The sequence below is a fragment of the Esox lucius genome, chromosome 11 (assembly GCF_011004845.1).
Source record: "Esox lucius isolate fEsoLuc1 chromosome 11, fEsoLuc1.pri, whole genome shotgun sequence".
In the NCBI taxonomy this organism is placed as follows: Eukaryota; Metazoa; Chordata; class Actinopteri; order Esociformes; family Esocidae; genus Esox; species Esox lucius.
The window spans coordinates 20,898,517-20,920,843 of record NC_047579.1 but is presented as its reverse complement, the minus strand read 5'-3'; the positions used below and the strand labels follow the sequence as shown (position 1 = coordinate 20,920,843).

At 43.5% G+C, this 22,327-nt stretch overlaps 1 long non-coding RNA gene across 3 annotated transcripts in view; it reads left to right on the top strand.

Moving 5' to 3' along the window:
* The window catches only part of LOC105029452, a 95,529-nt gene that overhangs the window by 70,898 nt on the left and 2,304 nt on the right, over nt 1-22,327 (top strand). For all 3 annotated transcript variants that reach the window (XR_829487.2, XR_829489.2, XR_829488.2), the window contains one exon: nt 21,399-21,476. This is a non-coding gene — a long non-coding RNA (uncharacterized LOC105029452). The remainder of the gene's footprint in view (nt 1-21,398; nt 21,477-22,327) is intronic.

The window sequence follows — 22,327 nt, the reverse complement described above, 5'->3', positions numbered from 1 at the left end:
TGTGTGTGTCTTTCTATATCTTTCCGGGGTTCTTACTGAAGCATGCGCAGTACAGTATGTTTCTATAGTATGTTTCATTTGTTGGTTTCTTTGTGTATGCGTGTGTGTGTTGTGTGAGAATGTATGTGGGTCGTCCTGTGCCACAGTGTGGGTGGTCCTCACGGCTGGCTTGACTGTAATCCTCTGTCACATAAATCAGTGTCCCGGCTGGAGCGAGGGGCTTTGGGCCGCCCAGGGGTAGCAGGCTGGGGCTTGGGTCAGGGGCTGCGTGACCACCGTAGGAGCGAGGCTCTGAGGTCCACACCGGAACCGGGACCTGGCGTCGGATGTTGCCCCACATCAGCCCCTCACGCGGTTATCTAACCAACCGGCATGGCCTCACAGGACAGCTGGACCTACACAAACGTCTGCCACGTTGAAACATTAGGGAAATCTCCTAAGTATTAGTTCCGTTGGTTTTGAAGCCGACTGAAGACTTTGTGGTCAACGCTCAAAGGCGGTGACTTATCGTTTCAGCCGCAACACGGGCGTTTGTCACTGTAGTTCTGGTAAGAATGGCTCCAAGAATAGTTGCCTCATCATTGACATCAGAAGACATCACCACTGAACAGTGGAAAAGTACCTCCGGACGATAGTCGATAACAAGCTGTGAAAAACTTTTGAACCCAGGGATTTCACAGATGCTTCACTGGGTCTGTCTTAGAATGTTGCCTGGTTCGGTTCTCTGAGCCACTGAGAAAGAGTGCACACGTTAGAGGTAAATTAACCTCTTTAGGATCTTCTACACTCACCAAACATTCAAAAGGTACAACCATCAGCGCTCAGACTTGAACTCTTAACACCAAGAGAGCGTGAGCACAGCTTTTAGAAGAAAACATGTTTTGGTGATCCATGTTTATCTTATGTAACACAACCCTTTATTGAAATACATATTTTTAACTTACTGCCCTTTTATGTTTCCGCATATGTATCTATATCCTGTCTGACCTGTCTCACTGGCAGTTCCTTCTGGGATAATGAAGCAATCCCATTCAATCATGGGCCAGAAACGTTTCCCTTTTCATTTCCTTCTTTGTTTGTTCACATGTCAGTCGGTCCCCTCCACGGCCGCCCAGTCTTACGGCAGCCCTTCCGAATGGGTTTCAAAATGGTAATTGTACATCGGAAAGTGTCAAGATAAAAGCCACCGCCATGGTCTTTGTTCGAGCTACCTCTGTACACCGAGGATGAGGAGGGTGAGGACGGCAAAGACTCGTCCTGCCTGGTCGACTCAGTGTCCTTTTATCTAGGGAGCTCTTATTCCGCGGACCTTAAGCCCTCGTCCGCACCGTGACGGCTCAAGGAGCTGAGGCGTTCAGAAAGAGAACGCTCGTATTGTTCGGAATAAAAACACTCCACCTAGATTGAAGAGAAACAACCTGCGCACGCGGAGGGACGGAGTGGGACGCAGACCTAGAAGATGAAAGGAGAGAGGGAAGGGGGAGGTGAGGGACGGAACGAGAGATCACCCACCTCTCCCCGTGGATTTGATGGACCTCGTAACAACATGCTCGCGCACAAATGGACTCAGAGTGGTCCAATCATTGGCCCCCGGTGGCCCCGCGTCTGTACATCTTGACCTTTGGATGCCGCCGTGCGGAAATGCAATGTGTTCTTTTGTCTGGCTCGGGAGCACAGAGGGAGATTGTGCCGGCTTTTTTTTTTCTTCTTCTTCATCCCACTACTCTCTTCTTTTTTTTTGGGGTCGCGGCAATTTAGTTTGACGAGCAGGTGGTCTCTGTTGAATCCTGCCTTCGGCGCATTTTTTCCGTCACCTCTGGCGTGTGGACCTTTCAGACCGAGTCAGTCGTGTAGGCCCGGGATTAGAGGAGGGGGCATGTGGAGGGGTGTTGTGGGTGTTGTGGGTGTTGTGGGCAACCTTAGCGCCCTGCCGTCAAAGTCACACCGGGTGAAGATTAAAAGGAGTTCTTGTGTGTCAGACTGGCTCTGAAGGGCCTGAATCGGGCCCCTCGATGGCTTTTGTGGTGGCGCTGGGAACGGGGCCGGGGACCTAGGCTGTGGATAAGGGCCTCGGGGCCCAGCAGGTACAGCTTTGTGGGACAGAGAAGGACATGGAGGGGGGAAGCGATGTCTCAGCACTTTTTCACCTTGGATTAGAAAGGTGCAGAGAAAGACAGAAAGGGGGGATTAAAGACAAAGGATGAGGGGCGGCGAGATGTGTTGTGGGGAGACAGAGTTACTAATCAGGCCGTGTGTATGGACCCACAATAGATTGCATACAGTGAACTCCAAAAATATTTGGACGGTGACATTTTCGGTTTCGTTCATTTTCTCAGCACTGGTGTTCCAGCATTTTGGATTTAATGTTCTACGACGACTGTGGGGTTGAAGTCAAGCCTGTCAGCTTTTCCTGATTTTAGCGCATATAACAGTTTCTTTGCTGTATTTTAGCGCATATAATGGTTTCCTTGCTGTATTTTAGCGCATGTAACGGTTTTACAAACTGTGCACCCATACTGCGCGTTATCTGCTGGTGTGCGCTATATAGTATATTTTGTACATGTAAACAACGTGCAGTCTTCTATTGTAACGACGCCACCGATTTATCTTCTTTTACAATATCTACAGCATTGCATGTTTTATTACTTGCAACTTAAAATCAGCGGTGTACAACTTGCGTTTAGGCACTTTGAAAACAAATATTATTTCTATCGCTTGGCAATGCATGTGCGTTATGTAAAAGTGCACGTAATACGGACAGTTTATCACGCAAAACTGGAAAGGCGCGCGCTATGCAAGTGTGTGTGTTTTACACAGGTGCACGCTATATGCGCTAAAATACGATAATTTGAAGGCATTTCCATCCCTTTTCTCATTGTCACCGTCTAAATACTTTCGGCATTCACTGTACGTGTTCAAATACACACGTTCTCGCGCACCACAGAAGCAGTGTGTGAGTGTGTGTGTTTGTGTGTGTTCTGTCTTCATGACTCAACTCTAGCCCAGCAGGCCTGTGCTCCCGCAGAAGCCCTCTGAATAGTCACCCCGGTAAGACATAGTGAAGCATGCAGCCTGATGTCACCTCCAGCACAAAAGACGAACCAGAAGAAAGGGACAGAGTGTCGGAGGGGAATGTCGCTGCGTCTGCTATTCTGTAAAATCCCTCGTCCTCGTCCGCACCAGGCTGGGGCTCCTAGTTTCCCACTACTTTGTCGCATACAGCAGCTTGTGAAAAGATAACCATGGGCTTGGCCCCACTTGGAAAGAAACAGTCTGTCTTTCCGTTGTACCTGATCAAGGAACAAACGTTCGAGCAACTGACCTTTGTTTGAACTGCAAACCTTTAATCTGGTTGCGTTTGAATTCTGCTAATTACATTTTATGAGGTGTTGTTGTTAATTTATGACAGACATTATGTAGTTATGACAGCCTTATCGCTGTGTAACATTCCTGTATAATAGCTCCATGGATACCTGATGCCAAACAAGTACATTTTGGTCAATAACAGCGGCTAGCACTGCATACCAACATAGCACTCCTGGACACTGATCGGGGCGGGTTTTCAACCTGCCATGGGCGTCTGACTTTATATAAGTCTGAATGTGTCCCCCATGAAAGGAAATCTATATCTTTTTTCATGCAATTCTATGTTGTTTCTTAACTGGAGAATCTATATTCACTTAAAGGGGGACTGTGAATAATTTCTTTAAACAATAGCATGACTGTAACAATAACAATAACATGACTATAACAATAACAATAACATGACTATAACAATAACAATAACATGACTATAACAATAATATGACTGTGAGTGAGTATAAGGAGATTATAAGTCAATGGAAACTGACGAACAGACTGAGAGACAATTTAAATAAGGAACATCTCAGGCATTTGGATCAATTATGTAGAAAAATATAATTTAAACACTAACTGCAGATGTCTACTGGTCAGTTTTGCTTGTATTTATGCTGGTAGTATAGTAAAAATGTGACGTAATGCCCCTTTAATTTTTTCGCAGTAATAAGTACAATTGTATTTTTGGACTATATTACAGCCTATGGTTCTACACTGTAGTGGGCAAGTTGCAACCTTTTATACATATGTCTGCTTTAGGCTACTCAGATGCTGTGGTACATCAAAGTCAACACATGCATGACATGATTCTATCTACTCCAAGTAGTAATGTATGCTATTATAGAGGCTACAAGGAAAGTTTTAAATGCTGAAATTACTACATGAAAATGCTTAGTACAGAAAAAAATGAATCCTATCGTTACAAAAATACATTTATTTACCAGGCCCTTTCATTGGAATGGATAGACAGACGTAATTATGCAGTAATACTCAGATTTAAGAGCCAAGAGCTTTCGTAGAGTCTTCACAGAAAAAGAGGTCCTTGATTAATTGCCAGTTATGGACACTAAGTAAACCCCGGGGGGCTGATATGATAGATCAAGTGTTTTTGGTTAGTGATGCTCCAATTATATCTGGAGCTCTAACGCAAATATTTAATCTAACATTAATGTTGGGGCTTATCCCTAAAGTTTGGAATACCGCTCATGTGCTCCCACAGCATAAGGGTGGGGACACTAGTATCGCCCCAACTCTAAATTGTCTTTTGCTAAAATCCTTAAAGCATTGGTAAATAAACAGTTACACTCCTTTTTCATTAGAATATTGCATTTTGAACAGATTTCAATCTAGTTTTAAACCTGGTCACAGTACTATTACAGCAGCTACACTGGTTGTAAATGATACTGTCAAAGCCGTAGATAAACCTGTGTTGCTCTGTTTGTTGAAGGCGTCCAATAATGTAGATTACTCAATCTTATTGAAAAAGCGGTCTTAATTGGGCCTGGCCAGTTGCCTGTAGTTTCAAAGTTACCTTAGTGACAGAATAAAAGTAATTGTAGCTGATGGAATTGAATCTACATTTCACGTAGTCTGCAAAGGAGTTCCACAGAATTCAGTTGTCTGTCCTATAATTATTGTTCACGCTTTACATTCATGAAATCTGTAACTGTTAGAAATTGACGGCTCAGAACTATATGCTATGAGGCTCCCTCTCTTGAGCAAACTTTCACACACCTGTGCTCTGTTTTCCATCTGTAAAGAAAATCAGCTATGGACCATTGGTTGGTTCTAACCTGGCTTTGGATGGCTGCAAAACTACTAACCTAAACTACAAAAAGTTATTTTGTAGAACAAATTGCTTCATACAAAGACCTTGGGATTTGGTTAGATTAAAATATGTCTTTTAAAACACATTGAGTTGGTGAAAAGTTTAAAATTGGTTTATTCTATTGGACCAAATCAAGTCTGTCACTTCAGAATATATAAGATACTGTGCGAGTAACTTTTATGTTGCCGATAGATTATGGTTTTCTATTATCTATGCAATCCTCAGCTTCTGTACTCAAATATCTGGATGCAGTCTATCAGTCGACCTTGTGTTTTATCACTGGTACAAATATTTGCACTCATCACTCTCTGTTACAGGCTTCGGTTGGCTGGAAGTCGTTGACATCTAGAAGGGCCAGACATTGGTTGGTGTTTTTATATGAGGAAGTCATGCGAAAACTTATTATCTAATAGAGAAAATGTGTTGGAAGAAAAGCAATTGCTAAACAATCTCAAAACTAGATAGTGCTGGAGGTACATTCAGAGGTCCTTCTGAGTGATCTTAAATTAAATGTGTTAGCGTCTATAAGACATACATTTCTTATAAATGCTCTTTTTCTTGTCAGTTGTGTTTTTCTTAGTGTATGTTTTATTTCAATTTTGTCTATGTTTTTATTGTTGTAACACAGAGCTCAGCTGTAAACGAGACCTCGGTCTCATTTGCTTGCTCTGTATAAATAAACGTAAAAAAATACATTTTACTTGTGCATCTAACTGCGTTGATTTGACTAATTTCTTGCACATGTAACAAAGCAAACATTCAGTGGTGAAAATCAGTCATCTTGACATAAATGGGGTGCATTAAGCAGTCTGGTAAATACTATAAAATATCAAGGAGGGCCAGATGAATCTATTTCCAATAGGACACCAGCTCAAAAACGTAGCATTTCGCACATTTATGTAAATATATACATTCATAGATTAGCATTCGTTATTAAGGACTAGACCAGCAAAATGATGGCCCATGATACTTAGACTCTTTGTGTGGATCTGAGTGAGGTCCAGACAACCTTCTTGTCTTAATCAAAGCAAGTGTTTTCTCTGCGACTGTTCCACCGCTCTTTCACTCTCTCTGATAAACACTGAGGGATTGGATCATTGGATCCAGGCCCGGCAGTGGCCCGGAGGGCCGGATAACCACGCGGTCCAAACCTGGGTCATTAGTCGTTTGTTTATTTGTGGTGTTTGCCTTATTCCTAATCCCCCCCCCCATGTCTGGATTAACGGTCGTGGTCGTCATCCTACCATTTTCCACTGGCCTCTGACATCTGTACATTTCAGTGGAGTCCTTTAGTTGGATAGGGTGGTGTGTGTGTCTGTTCCTCTGGAATGTAGACAGTTGCCTCTGTAGCCCTTTCTTGGATGTTGATAAGAATACTCTGGCTCCCTGGACTGGAATGGATATTGTTTAATCCTCTGCCATAGGATTGTATGTTCTCCTGTCCTCTGTGGCTGAGTGGTTGGGAGTGACTCTTAGCCTTAACAACTGTATTCGATTTTTTAGAACGTAACAGGACTAGATGACTGGTATTACGTTATTAATCAAAGTCAGCTCAGCTCCAAGACAAACGGAACCGTCCTTTGTCATAAACAGGACATGACGTGCGATAAGGGGTTCAAATGGACTTTGCCAACATCCAAGGACCGGAGAGTGCTCCGAGGTGAAGTTTCCCTTTTAGTTCCGATTCAGGAACAGCTTCACCTCTCCCAAACCTAGCCTTTACCATTAGACGGGATAACGCAGCAATTAGCCAGGATCAGCATTGTGAAGATAACGACTTAGCCTTGTATTGTGAAATGGAACATGTTGTTGTTTACTGCTAACCTGGTTGAAGGACCTTTTTGATTGCATCATTAGAATTGATTCTGAATGCAACAGACATTTCTTGAGACACATCTGCACGAGCACACAACCCACGCAAACCCAATTAAAAAGTGACAGATAGCTACGCGTGTAATTATTGCTGTTTATGTGCGGGAGGCGCGGGGTCACAGGGTCAATGGGGGTGACTCGCGCTTGTTTGGAATATTTTGACACCATAAAATAAATGAATCCCTTCTCACCATGGAATTGTGGTTTGTGCGCTCGGACGTGATTTATGGTTACTTGGTCTGAATTTAACGGCAGCGCAACACGTCCTGAGTTGTCGTGTGACGGAGTAGGTTGCCAGCACAATCGCTTGGGATGTGGGGATAGATGCTTTGTCACGCTGCCGTCATTCGATACCACGCCTTTATCCTCGATTCTTCACCCCGGGTGTGCGCACGTGCGCGGGCCTGTTTCCGACCTCACGTGCGTGCGTCAGTGTGAGTTTGACTGGCTTCCCATGCAAACATCCCTCTGAATAGCAGCTGATGCCTTATTCTGGGTCATGATTAATTGGTGTCGGGCTTCAAGTGTCGATGTGCTCTGCTATGCGTGTCCTGCTTAGTGACATGCTGGTATCCTCTTGTCTGCCTTTTAAAACAGGCCCTTAATTGGCTCTAAAAGTCACAGTCTCCTGGTTCAGCTGTCCCCTAGGGTTACCTGAATGGGGGCCCTTGCATTTCTGGGTGGTAAACCCTGTCTGTGTCTTTGAGGCGTGACAGTCCGACCCAGACAGTGGAAACCTCTCATCCAGCTCTCATCGTTTAACCTTCTTTTTGTGTCATTCTTTTTACCTCATTTTTGTGTTTGCAGGCCCTCTACCTCTTACTGTCTCCTCTCTCTCTCCATACTTACATTTGTTATCGGGGCTGCTATACTGTGTATTTGAAAGACACAGAAGTATTTAATAAAGGAGCAGGGGTCTGTGGATGTGGTGGGCATATTTGAGGGGGGAATAGCAGCAGGACAGAGGGTTAAATGTATCCCTGTCAGAAACTGGTGGGAAACCTTTGACCTGTAGCGTATAGGGCCCTCAGGAGGCATTTTGCCACGTAAAAGGAGGAGAAAGATTTGGAGTTGTCTTTTTAAATCATATTTAGCCATGTTTTTGTTTAACGTAATGTCGTTGTCTATGACCCAACAAAGGGTTTTTAAAACTCCAAACTAACCCAAACCCCCCCCCCCTCTCATTCTCTTTCTCCTCTTCTGTATTTCTTTCTTTTCCCCTTTCTCTCTCAGTCATTGAAGCTTTGAAGGTAATTCTTGTTTCCAGTAAGCAGTGTCAGCGAGGCCTCTGAAAACCCAGATCCGCTCCGTTTCAACACCTTTTCATATCCCTTACCTAGCCAGTGTTTGTGTGAGAGCGAGTCTCAGCAACCCCAGAGCCTGGCTGACCCGACCTGTCAGCGAGAGGATGTGCCTGCCTCCCTCGGCCCGGACTGCTGTTCCTAAACAGGACTTCACGGCCCCTCCATGTAACCAATCGGTTTTCCCTAAACATTCACAATTTGTAACCCGGTGTCACCGTAATACGTCACAATTGGGATGTTTCACCAGTGTAGTCGCTGAGGTTTCCTTTATCGCTATTGGTCGCTGGCTGTCCGAGGATTTGAATAGAGCTTATTCAGATGGGGAACCAATGAACTCATAGGTCACCTTAGTTGACATATCAGTTGTAAATATATACAACTATATAACGTCTCCCCTTCTGCCGCGACGGTGTCAGCGTTACTCTGATGGACCCGATTCAGGAACACTCCGATCACACCCGGGGAGGGGAGTGGTGCATGTTGGGCCGCCCCTGCTTCTGCTCCTGGTTCTCATCCTGGTTCCTTTAAACCACAATGGAAAACATGTGTTGAATCTTCCGAGGGGATCCGGGGACCGGGCCCACCGTGACTGCCGGCATTGTTTACCTCCGGCTTTAAAATTGGCATCTCACTGCTCTTGTGACCGGCTCTGAGGCCTGGTCATTGGTTTAGAAGCAGTGTGTCTTGTATCCCTGCAACGCTATTGGACAAGCAAAGTCGGTGGAGGGCAGGGTGTCGTTTTGGCCCGTGGGTCCCCGGTCAGGCCTACTGACGTGGCGTTACTTTTCTGAGACGCTAGGCGATTGGAGGCTGTGGTTTGGTCGCTCGGGTCCAGTTGGGCCATGAAAGATTCTTCTTCTCGAGAAAGTCGGCAAGTATACGGTAAATTCCTACTCCTTGGCATCGTCTAGTGGCTTCTCACCTCGTAAAACTTTACTCCCAATAAGAGCGTTTTCTTTCCACATTATCTTGCTACAAAGTTAAAGTACAGTGCAGGTTAGCGAGGTCTAATTTCTCCGTTTTATTGAAGCCTCAGAGCTCTGACTTTATTACCGTCCTCACTGTCTCATTCTGCACCTCAGCCAGTAACAGGTCAAAGTTTTGACTTCCATAATCATTGGACTTGGCTCCACTGTGTGAAGATGAGGGGATGGGCATCTCCTAAAACAAAACAATCTTCCATGTTGGATCTTTCCAGATGCGGGAGATATTTACCAAATCGCGCTCGTGTCAACAATACAAACGAACAAGATTTCTTCAGTCACTGTCTCAGCTTTGGAATCTGGGATGTTTTGATGCAGTTCAGTCATCACCGTAGGACTACTTTGGATTTCAGGGGCTGGGCGATTAACCTATAGTAGTGAAGTGTAGTGTAGAAAATGCAATGAAGATACGTCTCTTTTTTCGCCGCTTTAGGGCTGTGGAATGTCCTCTAAGAACTAAGATCCATCTAGAGTAGAATCTATTCATCTCATTTGAAGATTCAACTGCAAATCATCAAAGCATGTATCGTCTAATTTATTGATCTTTCGATCAATCATTTTTGAGATGAGGTCTTGGGTAGTGCGTTTGTTGGGGGAGGTGCTTTACTCTTAGTGTGTTGGAAGTTGTACTTGAGTTCAGCGTTGTCTTTGAGGGAGGCGGCAGGCCTTGGTTCTTGCTTTGAAATCCCTGTCCTGACTGGGTGTGACGCGTAGGTGATCTGGGGTTGACTGAGGGCTTCCACTGTCTCCACTTCCCATTTCTCGAGTCCCTCCCTCTCCTCCTATTTGTCGTCTGGGCCTGTCATTGGCACGGCTCTTCTGACAGCGCCCTCTGCAACTCGAACTAGGGTGTGCCCCCCCCACATACACACCCACACACACATGTATGCGGTCACGTACACACAGATGTAGAGAGATATACACGCGCGCAACGCCCTGATCTCAGATGACCTGCCGGGTCCCAGCTGATTGAGAGAGACCCTGTCTGTGAACTCTCCAGAGGGACAGGGCGCCCTTTCCACTCCCTCCCTGAGACAGACAGCCTCCCTGGGCCATGGCAACTCTCCACACTCCCTGACCTTCATGTGTTAACGCTGCACCACACAGAGCACAGTTATCAAACAGTGTCAGCATCAATGGCTGAGCAGTGGTGTCATGGAGTCCCTTTTCTCCTCTCCTGGAAAGCCATGTGGTCATATTTACCCAGTCAAAATGATACAGCTGTGCCTTATGCTAGAGGTAATTGAGGATAATGTTTGCCCTTCTTTTCCATTCTTTTGCAATTTCTACTAAGCAACATAAGGAATTGTTTAAAGACAGACATACCATTATTTAGTAGTTTTATATTGAGTTTTAGGATCTATGTAGGTGAATAAAAGTATACACAAAATGTATTTGAAATGACAGTGAAATATGGTCTATGGAGCAACAAATTGACAACATGACTAAACATGTTTAAGGGATTCATAAGCTTGCATGCGTTGTACAGTACAATATGCAAAAAGCAATTTTGTATGTATCGCTGACTACGAAAGTGGTAAACCGCAAAGACCAGCGTATTCTGTATGTTCAAAGTATATCTTAGTAGTTACTTATCATCTTAATTTTTTTATACAAGAAAGCCACACATACATAGTAAAAATGATGATAAAATTTTTTTATAATCTCTCTACCACAAACACACACACAGACGCAGAGCTATTTATAACACGAGACTGTTGACTTCTGGGAGTATCCCAGATCTGCTGCCTGCCAATGCCGTCCCGCGCTGGTATTTCGCAATACTACTGTAACCAGTGAATGATAAAACGGTAGACATTAGATTTGTCCTAATGCTATCTAGGCTGTGATGGGCCCTAGTGAGCTAAGAGGGCCATGCTGATTCAGTTGGAGGGTAATTACGATGGTGCATGGCCTCCTAATTAATAGCATGGAGCCTAATGATTAGCAGCATGGAGTCTAATGTTGAGCCTTCAGGATAAGGAGACTTGTACCTACTCCAAGCGGCTGGGTTTGATTTAAACAGCCCCGTTCACATCGGCGCCCAACATGGCACCTTGTTCCCTGGATAGTGCACTGCTTTTCTCCAGGGCCAAAATGACCCCATTCAGAAGTAGCGCACCAAATAGGGAACAGAGTACTGTTTGGGACACAAACATAAAAGCCCACTGCCAGGCAGTCAAGTCTGCATGTTGATTAATCCCTCCTGGAAATGTTACAACACGAGAGTTTCCACTGATCCAAAATGTCTCGATATTAATTACTGAGCTTTTTCAATGATACGACAGTATTCATAAACTCAGAAATCCTGATATTCTAGTTTGCATTTGCTGTATGTAACCAGTAATAAACCAGAACAGAACCCAGAGCCTGTTTAGGACCGGCTGTGTTTAGGCTACAGTCCATCACAATGCTGTCAATGAATTCAACGTCCTGCTAGCATAAAATGATACGATGGAGATCGTACCAAGTTATGTGGAATTTAAAACTGGGTGGTTAGAAGTGCGAACCCTGAAACCTGATTGGCTGAAAGATGTGATCTTTGATTTGAATTTGCTGAAGAGAGGGACTTCATACCTTGTTAGGGTATGTCTTATATGGTAAATACACTAATGCTCTGCTCTGACCACACCACCACAAACCCTTGTGCCTTGCTTTAATATACAATACCTTGGAAAATTTAATGAAGAATATTTTAAACAGCAGTTGCCCAGAAAACAAGCTCCAATGAGACTCTACACTGACAGTTTTTTCATTCACACAGACGGGTGACAAATTAAATGAAAAACCTGAATAAATGAATGGAGGAACCTAACAAAAGCAGATGCATCCATACAGGTGAACTGCGTGATATAATTAAACAATTATCAGCCTATCATGCTCTGTGGCATGTGAAAAAAGGCTGAGCAGGCCCAGCTGACAAGAGGAAAAGGATCTAAGTGACTTTGAAAGAGGGTTCATTATTGGGGAACAGATGGCACTGGATCATGTTAATCATACGCTATGGCCTTCGCAGTCACCCGATCGCAACCCAAATGAAAATATAAGAGATTTTGGATCGACGTGTCAGACAGTGCTGTCCACCACCATCCTCAAAACACCAAATGAGGGAATATCTTTTGATAGAATATTCCATCCCTCCAGTAGAGTTCCACAAACTAGAAGAATCGATGCCAAGGTGCAATGAAACTGTTCTGGTGTCTCATTGTGACCCAACAACCTACTGAGACGCTTTACGTTGGTTCTTCCTTTAATTTGTTGTACGCCTGTACATAGAATTAAACTGTGTCCAATGAAACAGCCCCCAGTTTCGGACGTTTAGAGTCAGAACTAATCAATGGTGTCTGTAAATCCTAGCTGCAAGGCGGTATCAGTGTTCGGGAAGTAGAACTTGTAATTTCCAAATTCCGTGAACCTACCAGACAAACTATAAACATGTTGCCACATGTTGCTCAGACTGCCAGGAAAATGCCAAGCCACGAGTCCATCCGCGCTGAGTGTCAGTTTGTCACATTTTCCCACATTCCCTATGGCCTGCATAGTTACCAGTTAAATTTAAACCAAGGCCTATATGAAACATCTCGGGAGATGATTTGACGGACAAAGTCGCTGGAAAACATGTGTTGTCGCTTTGGTACTGTGTACACAAGTATGTGGTAATATTTCACCACGCTTAGCACAAAAAAACACAACAGATTATCAGAATTGTTTTGCTTACTATGTGCAGGTTGAAAAGTACAGAATCACCACCATAGCCCATTGTTTGGTATGGGACCTTAAAGTGAGATTCAAACACACAACCTTGGTGTTGGTAGTGTAAGCCACAAAAGACCACAGCATTGCTTATGTACAATTTACAGTTTTTCCCAATTGAATACACATTATTCCCAGAACAATACCCCAATAGCACCCTGTTAGCACAATGCCCATTCCTTTGACCAGTGACCTCCATCCTTGTTGAGGTTTCCACTCCTTTGACCAGTGACCTCCATCCTTGTTGAGGTTTCCACTCCTTTGACAAGGGACCTCCACCCTTGGTGATGTTTCCACTCCTTTGACCAGGGACCTCCACCCTTGGTGATGTTTCCACCCTTTTGACCAGGGACCTCCACCCTTGGGGATGTTTCCACCCTTTTGACCAGGGACCACCACCCTTGGTGAGGTTTCCACTCCTTTGACCAGTGACCTCCATCCTTGGTGAGGTTTCCACTCCTTTGACCAGGGACCTTCACCCTTGGTGATGTTTCCACCCTTTTGGCCAGCAGGGACCAGCACTTGCTCCACCTTTACTCTGTGGCCAATGATGTTCCTTCCCCGGCGCTGCCTCTTGGTCCGGTCAAATCCTTCCTCGTCCTCTGTCTTCCCCTACCTCTTCTGCTTTCTGCTCTTTGCTGCTTCATTTTTTATGTACAATCATGAGTCCTTGTGTGCGCTTTTTATACTTGACAGAACGAGGAGAACTGGGTGAACACTTTGGTTAAGTGGGTTGTAATGCATTAAAGCTCTGAGTTTTGTCTGGCGACTCATGTATTCTCACAAATGGCATGTCATGTTTGTAGAAGTCAGAACACAGGCGCAGAGGCGTTGAGCAAACTTTCTTTAATTGAAAGCCTCACGAACATAAAACATCATGCGGAACATGAAACAACAACCAATCACAGACAAGAAACATGTAGGACAGGAAGAAGTTAAATTGGGACTTAATCAGGGGTTAACAAGACACCAGGATTAGGGTTAGGGAAACCAATTACCATGACAAGACTAAACATAGAAACAGGAAAATTAGACTAAAACACACAGAAAGGAATTGCAACGACCGGCACGGCACAGGCCGTGACCTACCATTACATGGCACGGGGGTTTTCTCAATGACAATTGTGCTCACACTGAGAGTGTTGTGTAGTGTTTTACAGCAACAGTGAATATGAGTAGCAAATTGAGTTGAAGCAAGTGCGATGTGTGGATATACAGCAAGTCAGAGGATGAAATCAGAGAGCCCCTGGACGGGGTCAAAACTACTTTACAGACTGAACTGCTGTGAACCGTCACAAGTACATCTTTACTGACAAAGCAGGCTTCTACCTGGCCAATACTCGGCATTGTGGGCGCAAAATCTTTGGCCATTGATCAACAATCGAAGTGCCTGGACGTGGGGGAGATATATCCATGTGTGCAGCCTTATCCGGAGATGGGGTGGTAGGACATCAGCCAATTCTCTGGATTTATAATGTAGGAGCCGCAAACCTCACTGAGTTCCTCAACGAAACTGTGTGTGATAATATGAGAATCCACCATTCAGAGGTGAATCAGGAATGGGTTTGGGCCAGTCCCTGATTCCTTACCCTACACCTGCCCCCATAATCCCCTTTTCATCATGGAGGTGGAAGGTCTATGACCGCCATTCCCATTAGCATGTCACCCTCCTTCAGCCTATGGATAAGCCAGGCCAGGAGGTCACTTGTGACCCATGTCAGGTTTTTATTTGCAATGCCAAAAGAACTTTCCCACGGTGGACGAAATGAAAAGATGTTCATTGTCACGTGGACAAGATTGTTACAATGACTAAACTGAGAGGGTTATGTTTTGATGACTTAACCACTACACTCATTATATTTCAACAACAATGTAGTGGTTGAATCAATGATCTTGGTGAAAGATGTTTACAAACCAAATGAAAGCGAAACCAGTTGTTTTTGAATGCAAGACGTAATGTGTAACAAGAGTAATCCGTTTGGAGTTTTGTACTAACCGTTTTGGAAAATCACCGTGCACTGTTTATAATAGAGCCAACATGGCAAAAAAGTTGTACATTATTTCTATTTCATCTGGTGGTCTAGGATCAGGTCCCCAATGTGCCTTGTGTCTTATTGTTTTGATGTCACATTGGTAGTGATAATAATAGTATCTTGTAGCTTTTCAAAACTCTTTGAAAACATTCAGGTAGGTTTTAAAGAATACTGGAAGCTGGTTGATTGCCTGTGATGATTGGATTAAAGACTGAAAGTCTACAGTACAGGACTGGATTAATTGTGTCACCGTATCACTTTGTAGATTCCATCTCTTATCTACAGTAACCCAGTCAGGGATGTCTCTTGATTATCACAACTAGATTTCCTCAAGAGAAGCGTTCAAGATGTAGGTAGCTTATCCTTAGGTATTAACGAGTTTGTGGTCTGCCGGATATGGAGAAACATATGACTTCAGGGAACTAGAGTGTGCGTCTGTGTGCGTGTGTATGTGTGTTTGTTTATGGCCCGAGCCCACTCCTGTAAGTGTGTGTGTGTGTGTGTGTGTGTGTGTGTGCATCTAAGCTCTGAATTCTAATCTGATTTGCAGAAGGGAGCGGGTCGTTTCACATGACTGACTTAACCAAGTAATCGCGCAAGGTTGTGCCAATGTCTCTAGTTGCGTGTTGGTGTGTGTGTTTCTATTTCTATTTGTTTCTCTATGTTTGTGTCCTGTGTAATAACGGATGTTGTAGGTTTGACCTTGGCAGCGTATTTGTGTCTGTAAAGGTGTGTCAGTCGTTGGTCTGGAACATAATCCTGACATAGGCTCTTCTCTATTGTTGTTTGTAACATTTTAAATCCAGGAAAGTTGAAAGTAAAAATGCAGCAAATTTGCAGACAGTTCATGCATCTGGAAAAGATGGCTCCAGTGTTCAAGTCTAATATTCATGTTGTCGGGACATTGGGTTGTTTACACGTCTCATAGAATCAGAGCTTTATTTTGAACTAATGGACCATCAGAAATTACAAAAAATAATTGAAATCTTTCTTGGGTTCCAATTCTTCAGTATGGGCTGTTGAGACGCCATCTGGGCGTTCCAGATAACACCCTATTCAGTTTCTAGTGCACTACTTTTATCCCCAGCTCAAAGGGATCTGGTGAAAAGGGGTGTACTGTTTAGCAAATAGGGTGATATTTCGTATGGAACTACAGTTTGTTGAGTTTGATTTTTTCTAGTTTGTTTGTTGATGTTTGTTAGGGGTGGCGATTCTAGGTTTCTTTCTGGGTTGGATGATCTCCATCATGTGATTTTCATTGGAAGGTGGCCGGAGGAGCAATCGCCTGTGTGCATTTTGGTATGTGTGTGTGTGTGTGTACGTGTGTGTTTGTGGGGGACCTTGGTAATTGGGCTTGTGGACAAGTACAGACTGTTTTCCATCTGAAAGGATTATAAGCTGTGTTCATCATTCAAGGCCAGGGGGCAGGCTGGGAGATGACGTGTGTTATCACGTGTTTGTGTGTATTATGTGTGTGTGTGTGTGTGTGTTTGTGTGCGTACCTACAGGTGTGTGTTTTCTCAGAAGTTCTAGAAGGCAGTATTCAGGAATCTCTATGAGGCAGTGTTCATGAAGTTCTAAGAGACAGTGTTCAGGAATCTCTAAGAGGCAGTGTTCATGAAGTTCTAAGGGACAGTGTTCAGGAATCTCCAAGAGGCAGTGTTCAAGAAGCTCTAAGAGACAGTGTTCAGAAATCTCCAAGAGGCAGTGTTCATGAAGTTCTAAGGGACAGTGTTCAGGAATCTCCAAGAGGCAGTGTTCAAGAAGCTCTAAGAGACAGTGTTCAGGAATCTCCAAGAGGCAGTGTTCAGGAAGCTCTAAGAGACAGTGTTCAGTAGGGCTGCACGATGAATCAAATTTTAATTGCGTCTGCTATAGGGATGTCACAATACCAGAAATGTAGTAGTCCATACCAATACCAAGTGAAATTCCAAGATTCTCAATATCCAATTTGATACCACGGTAAAAAACCTATCCAAAACAATAAATCTAATGTATTTCAACATACAGTCCTTTAATAAAAACCTTTGAACATTACAAAAAACAACAACAGTGGCATGTAGCCTTCAAGTAATACATAAAAATAAACAACTATTAACATTACAAAAAAGGGCAGTAGCATGTAAACAAACAGTACTGTCCTTAAAATGCAATCAATCAACTTTTTATGGCACAGCATTTCAATTGCAGTATGCCGTCCAGAAAGGAAAAAAATGTAATTAAAAGGTAAACATAGGCCATATATTAGAATATGTACAACACTAATCAGGCTCCCAAGTATCAAGTCCAGCACTGGCATATAGCCTTAAAATACGAAAAGCACCTGATGCAAGTCGAGGGACTGTATGATATGTGCTCAAATTATATTGCTGTTCATAAAAATAGCAACAGTAAATCTGGATGTCTGTCTTTGAGCTACTTCGCTAAGTTGGATGTGTTTCCTCCTTTAGTCTCGAAAGTTTGAAGACACTGTTTGCATACTGGTTTTTCTGAATTTATTACTCTCTGATCATCTGCCTCGAACGCAAAGTTACTTCCATACACGACTCTTACCGTTTTTCTTTTGGACGAGTGGAGGCGGAGCTGCAGCTGCAAATTCCACCACCTGTCACGTGTTGGATCCCCGGTACCTACGGTACTGTACAAAAACCAGTACCGTCATGTTTTTGGCATCGACTTGGTACCCAAGTATCGGTTCTCATGACATCCCTCGTCTGCTATATAGACTTCTACAAACTATTTCAATTGCAAACATCTGCGATTTTCAGGTTTACTGAAAAGGTGAATGAGACGTGGGTCACGTGAGCCAACGGTCACACGTCATCCATCTGGAATCTGGTTATCATGCGGGAGCTCTATCAGAATTGAAGTCTGCCCCTGGTGGTCAGGGCTCGTTGTTCCTCATGGATAACAAAAAGTCAGTCTCAGCCGTCTTGGAAGTATTTTTGTGATTTACTTTCATACCTACACTACGCCTAATCCTTTAATTATATGTATGACCTGCAGAAGGTGCAGCTGCAGACTGGGTAGTACACAGTAGGCCACCTGGAAAGTGGACTGATGTAACATTTGTTATGCACAAGGTCATTTTTTATCTCCCCGAAGTGAGACTTGGTCATAGTTTTTTCTTGGCTGTTTGCATTGTTCAAATGCTTTTGATGGTTTTTCAATCTTAGATGGCTTTAGAATGCTGCAGTTCACGGTACCACTGCTAGGGAAGACTTCTGCTTTATGACAGCGAGAGTGGCACCGAGATGTATTCCCACATACACAACAGTCAGGGCTGATTTAACCTGCCTTAGGCCACAGGGCTAGTCTTCATGTTTAGGCCCTCATGTAGCTCTTTATCGCCTACTGGCCTTCCAACCCCTGTTTGCACACGCTAAATCAGTTGGCAGATAGGACTGAATGTGCCAGGCATGCAAGTTGAACAGCTTATGACAAATGCTCAAAAAACTAAAGGAAAAACTGAACAGGGTTCAAAGATATAACTATGTAAATGCATGTTACATCCCCCAAGTTATCACAACAGCTGGCTTTTGTCTGTTTGCAGCCCATGTAAATCTAAATAGAAGATCCCATAGTTTCCGTAGTTCTACCATCTCCTACCATTGTGCTCTCCATCAAGGGACCAAGTACAACACTTCATTTGTTTTATCAGTTAGCACATTATGTAGGTTATGATTTATAAGGCTGTGATTCATAAGATCTCATTTTAAAAGGGGTTATTTTTTTCTGGTTTTACTCAAGTGTTGGAAAATGTCAATACATTATCGTAACTGCAATATTTTATGTTTAATCTGCAGCCCTAGTGTTCAAGAAACTCTAACAGGCATTGTTCAGGATGCGCTAACAAGCTGTGTTCAGTAAGCTCTAACAGGCAGGGTTCTGAAAGCCCTAAGACGCTTTAAGAGAGTGTTCAGGAAGTTCTGCCAGGCAGTGTTCAGGAAGTTCTGCCAGGCAGTGTTCAGGCTTCGCTGCCTGTAGGGTATACATCAGTTCTAATATTGATCTGGCCAATCCATCACCTCACACCTCAGCCCTCACCCCTAAACCCTTGTGCCCTCACTCCTAAACCCTTCACCCCTTACCCCTGAAACTTCAGCTCCTCACCCTTCATCTCTCATCCGTTCTCCCCCATTACTCCAGCCGTTTACCTATGTACAAGCCATAAGCTGTAAATATAGACATTAATGTAAACTTTCTGTCTTTACAAAAAAAAAACAGGAATGTGCTTATTGAAAAAACAGACTGGCAAATGCGTCTGAGCAGTACCAGCAGAAACAACCTTAAAGGTATTTTAAAAGGAGCAAAACACGGAATCATTTTACCACCATCTCATGAAACTCTGGGAAGCAATATCTCTTGGATTTAGTTTCTCTCCCCGCTGTCCTGTTATTTTTCTGTTTTCCCGGACCTGGACTCTCAGACTCTATACGGTATAAAAGAGGTTCTTAACTCTAGGCATTGTGTCACTTGGAAACAGTGCATTTGTTGCCAAGGTAATCAGTCTGGTCAGGCGAAAATCAGAAACTCTGTTTCGGACTGGACGTGGGCGGGCCTGACTTGTCATTTGTCCAGAAGGGTGCAACTTCAGTCCAGAACCCACCCCCAATGAAACACGTCTTTTTGGGAGTATTTCTAATTCCCAAGTGCAGGAATAAACCAATAACTTTTTAATATTATGAGCACATCGAATAGTTTTGAAATGGTGGAATGGAATTCTTGTTTCAGGATCCATGAAATGCCAACCAGTGATGCAGTGAAACAGACTATTTAATGTGGTATGTTTTTAAACATTGATGACAGTGGCGTTAGGTGCACGGATTACACACCAAACCTAATGGAAGGAGCTTGTTGAAAAGATGAACAATATTCTTAAACAAATAAAGTCCTCCACAAGTATTGGGACAGTGAAGTACATTTTTATTAAATTTTTTGCTGTACTGTCTAGGCATAATGAAACATGATTAAAAGATTAAGAAAAAACACTGATTCCATTCTTTTAAATTCCCAATCTTCTTTACTCTTAAAACTCAAGGGACAGCCTTTGTATCTCGGACAGTCAGGGCAACCGAGTGTATGAGCCCCAGTTCACTTAATAGATATCTAGCAAAGGAGACTGCATTTGTCGTCTGTTTTATCCTGGGCGTGTGCTCATAGAGCTCTACGAATATACAGTCAGCCAGCCAGGTGACCGACACTGAATCATACAGGAGTCAGGCAGTCATTAAGTCGGGCAGCAGTCAGCCACTCATTCCAATTATGGAGGTGGGCAGTGGTGCATGCAGGAGGACAGTCATGCGGGCAGGTAAACAGTGAGACGACAGATTGTTAGACAGGCAAACAGGAAATGCAGGGAGCCAGGGAATCAGAGAAGCAGACAGTGGTTTGCACAACCAGGGGTCCTTTCAGAAATAATGTTTACCTGCAGAAGGTTTTCACCGAACACCATCAAACATTACGAAACAGGGAGGGTCTGGAATATAGGATATGGATGCCTGGAATATGAGATATGGATGCCTGGAATATGAGATATGGATGCCTGTAATATGAGATATGGATGTGTGGAATATAGGATATGGATGTCTGGAATATGGTATATGGATGTCTGGAATATGGGATATGGATGTCTGGAATATGGCATATGGATGTCTGTAATATAGGATATGGATGTCTGGAATGTGGATGTCTGGAATATGGGATATTGATGTCTTGAAAATGGAATATGGATGTCATGGATATGGGATAGGGATGTCTTGAATATAGGTTAAGGATGTCTGGAAGATGATATCTGGATGTCTGAAAAATAGGATGTGAATGTCTGGAATATGGATGTCTGAAAGCTGATATATGGATGTCTAGATTATAGGATATGGATGTCTGTAATATAAGATGTGAATTTCTAGAATATGGGATTTGAAGGTCTGGAATTTAGGATTTGGATGTCTGAAATAAAGGATTTGGATGTCTGAAATATAGGTTACAGATGTCTGGAATATAGGATATGCATGTCTGGAATATAGAATATGTATTTCTGGAATATGGATGAAGTCTAATTAAAGAGGTCAATACGGAAGCCAAACTACTGCTATATACAGGTAGTTCAGACAAAACAACAGAATGGCAAATTCCTCAGTGTCTGGGAAGATCACTAATCATCTAATGGTTTGTCTGCGGTTATGACTGTGCCTGTGTGTTTTTGTGAAGACTCTATAAGGAACTCCTGTTGTCCCACAGACTGACTTATGGTCCTTTTCCATTTCAGTTGACGGCAACCATCAGCTGACGGCAACCATCAGGCCGGAATGTGGTCATTAGAATACGGACAATTGAGATTCCAAAGGTAAGGATGACAGCATGTTAACCTCTGAAGCATGGCCAGGATCCACAGTGGAATTCAATAGCACAGTTATGATTCCTGTTATTGAAAGTCATCATGGTGAATCAGACAAACCGGGACGCTTTTGATTTGAGCTAGTTTTTATTACGCTGGACAAATTAAAGGTGAAATTACAAACTTGAAAAATCCTTTAAAATTCTTAAATCCAGAAACCTGGACTCTCATGCGCATATGTGTGATCAAATTAAGATATGGCACCTGCGGCTGTCATTTGAGATATGATCAGGGTGGAAAAATATGTGGGTGGGCGTCGCCAACCACATCCCAACCCACCCAACCCATACACATACAAACACACAAATTAATGACAGCGTGGAAAAGAATGCAAAGAGATATCACTTCAAACACGGCGAGGAGACTCAGACTTTTTTATTGTATTTGTTGAGTGGAGATCTGCTTTGATGGGCCACCTCAAAGCCATGCAGTCACCCGTCTCAAACAAAACTGTTGATATCTGGGTTGTGGAGCGCGGTGGCAGCCTGAACCACGCAGTACTGATCAGCAGGTCTACGTGCTTCACTGTTAGTCTGGTGAGACTCCCGGGGCTGACAGAATTAACCGGAACACTTCACTCATAACATATACTAAATAATCTTCTGTCACCCATGTCTCTTTCACTCTCCCTTTCCATTTGCACCCCACTCTGTTTGTACACCCTTGTCCTTCTCCTTCCTCACCTCTCTCCCTCTCCTCCCCTCTCTCTCCCCCTCTCTCAGGGTAGGAAAAGGGGAACATTGTTCTCCTCTGTGTGTTGATGTTAATGTGGATGGCAGAATGCCAGCAAACAGATAGAT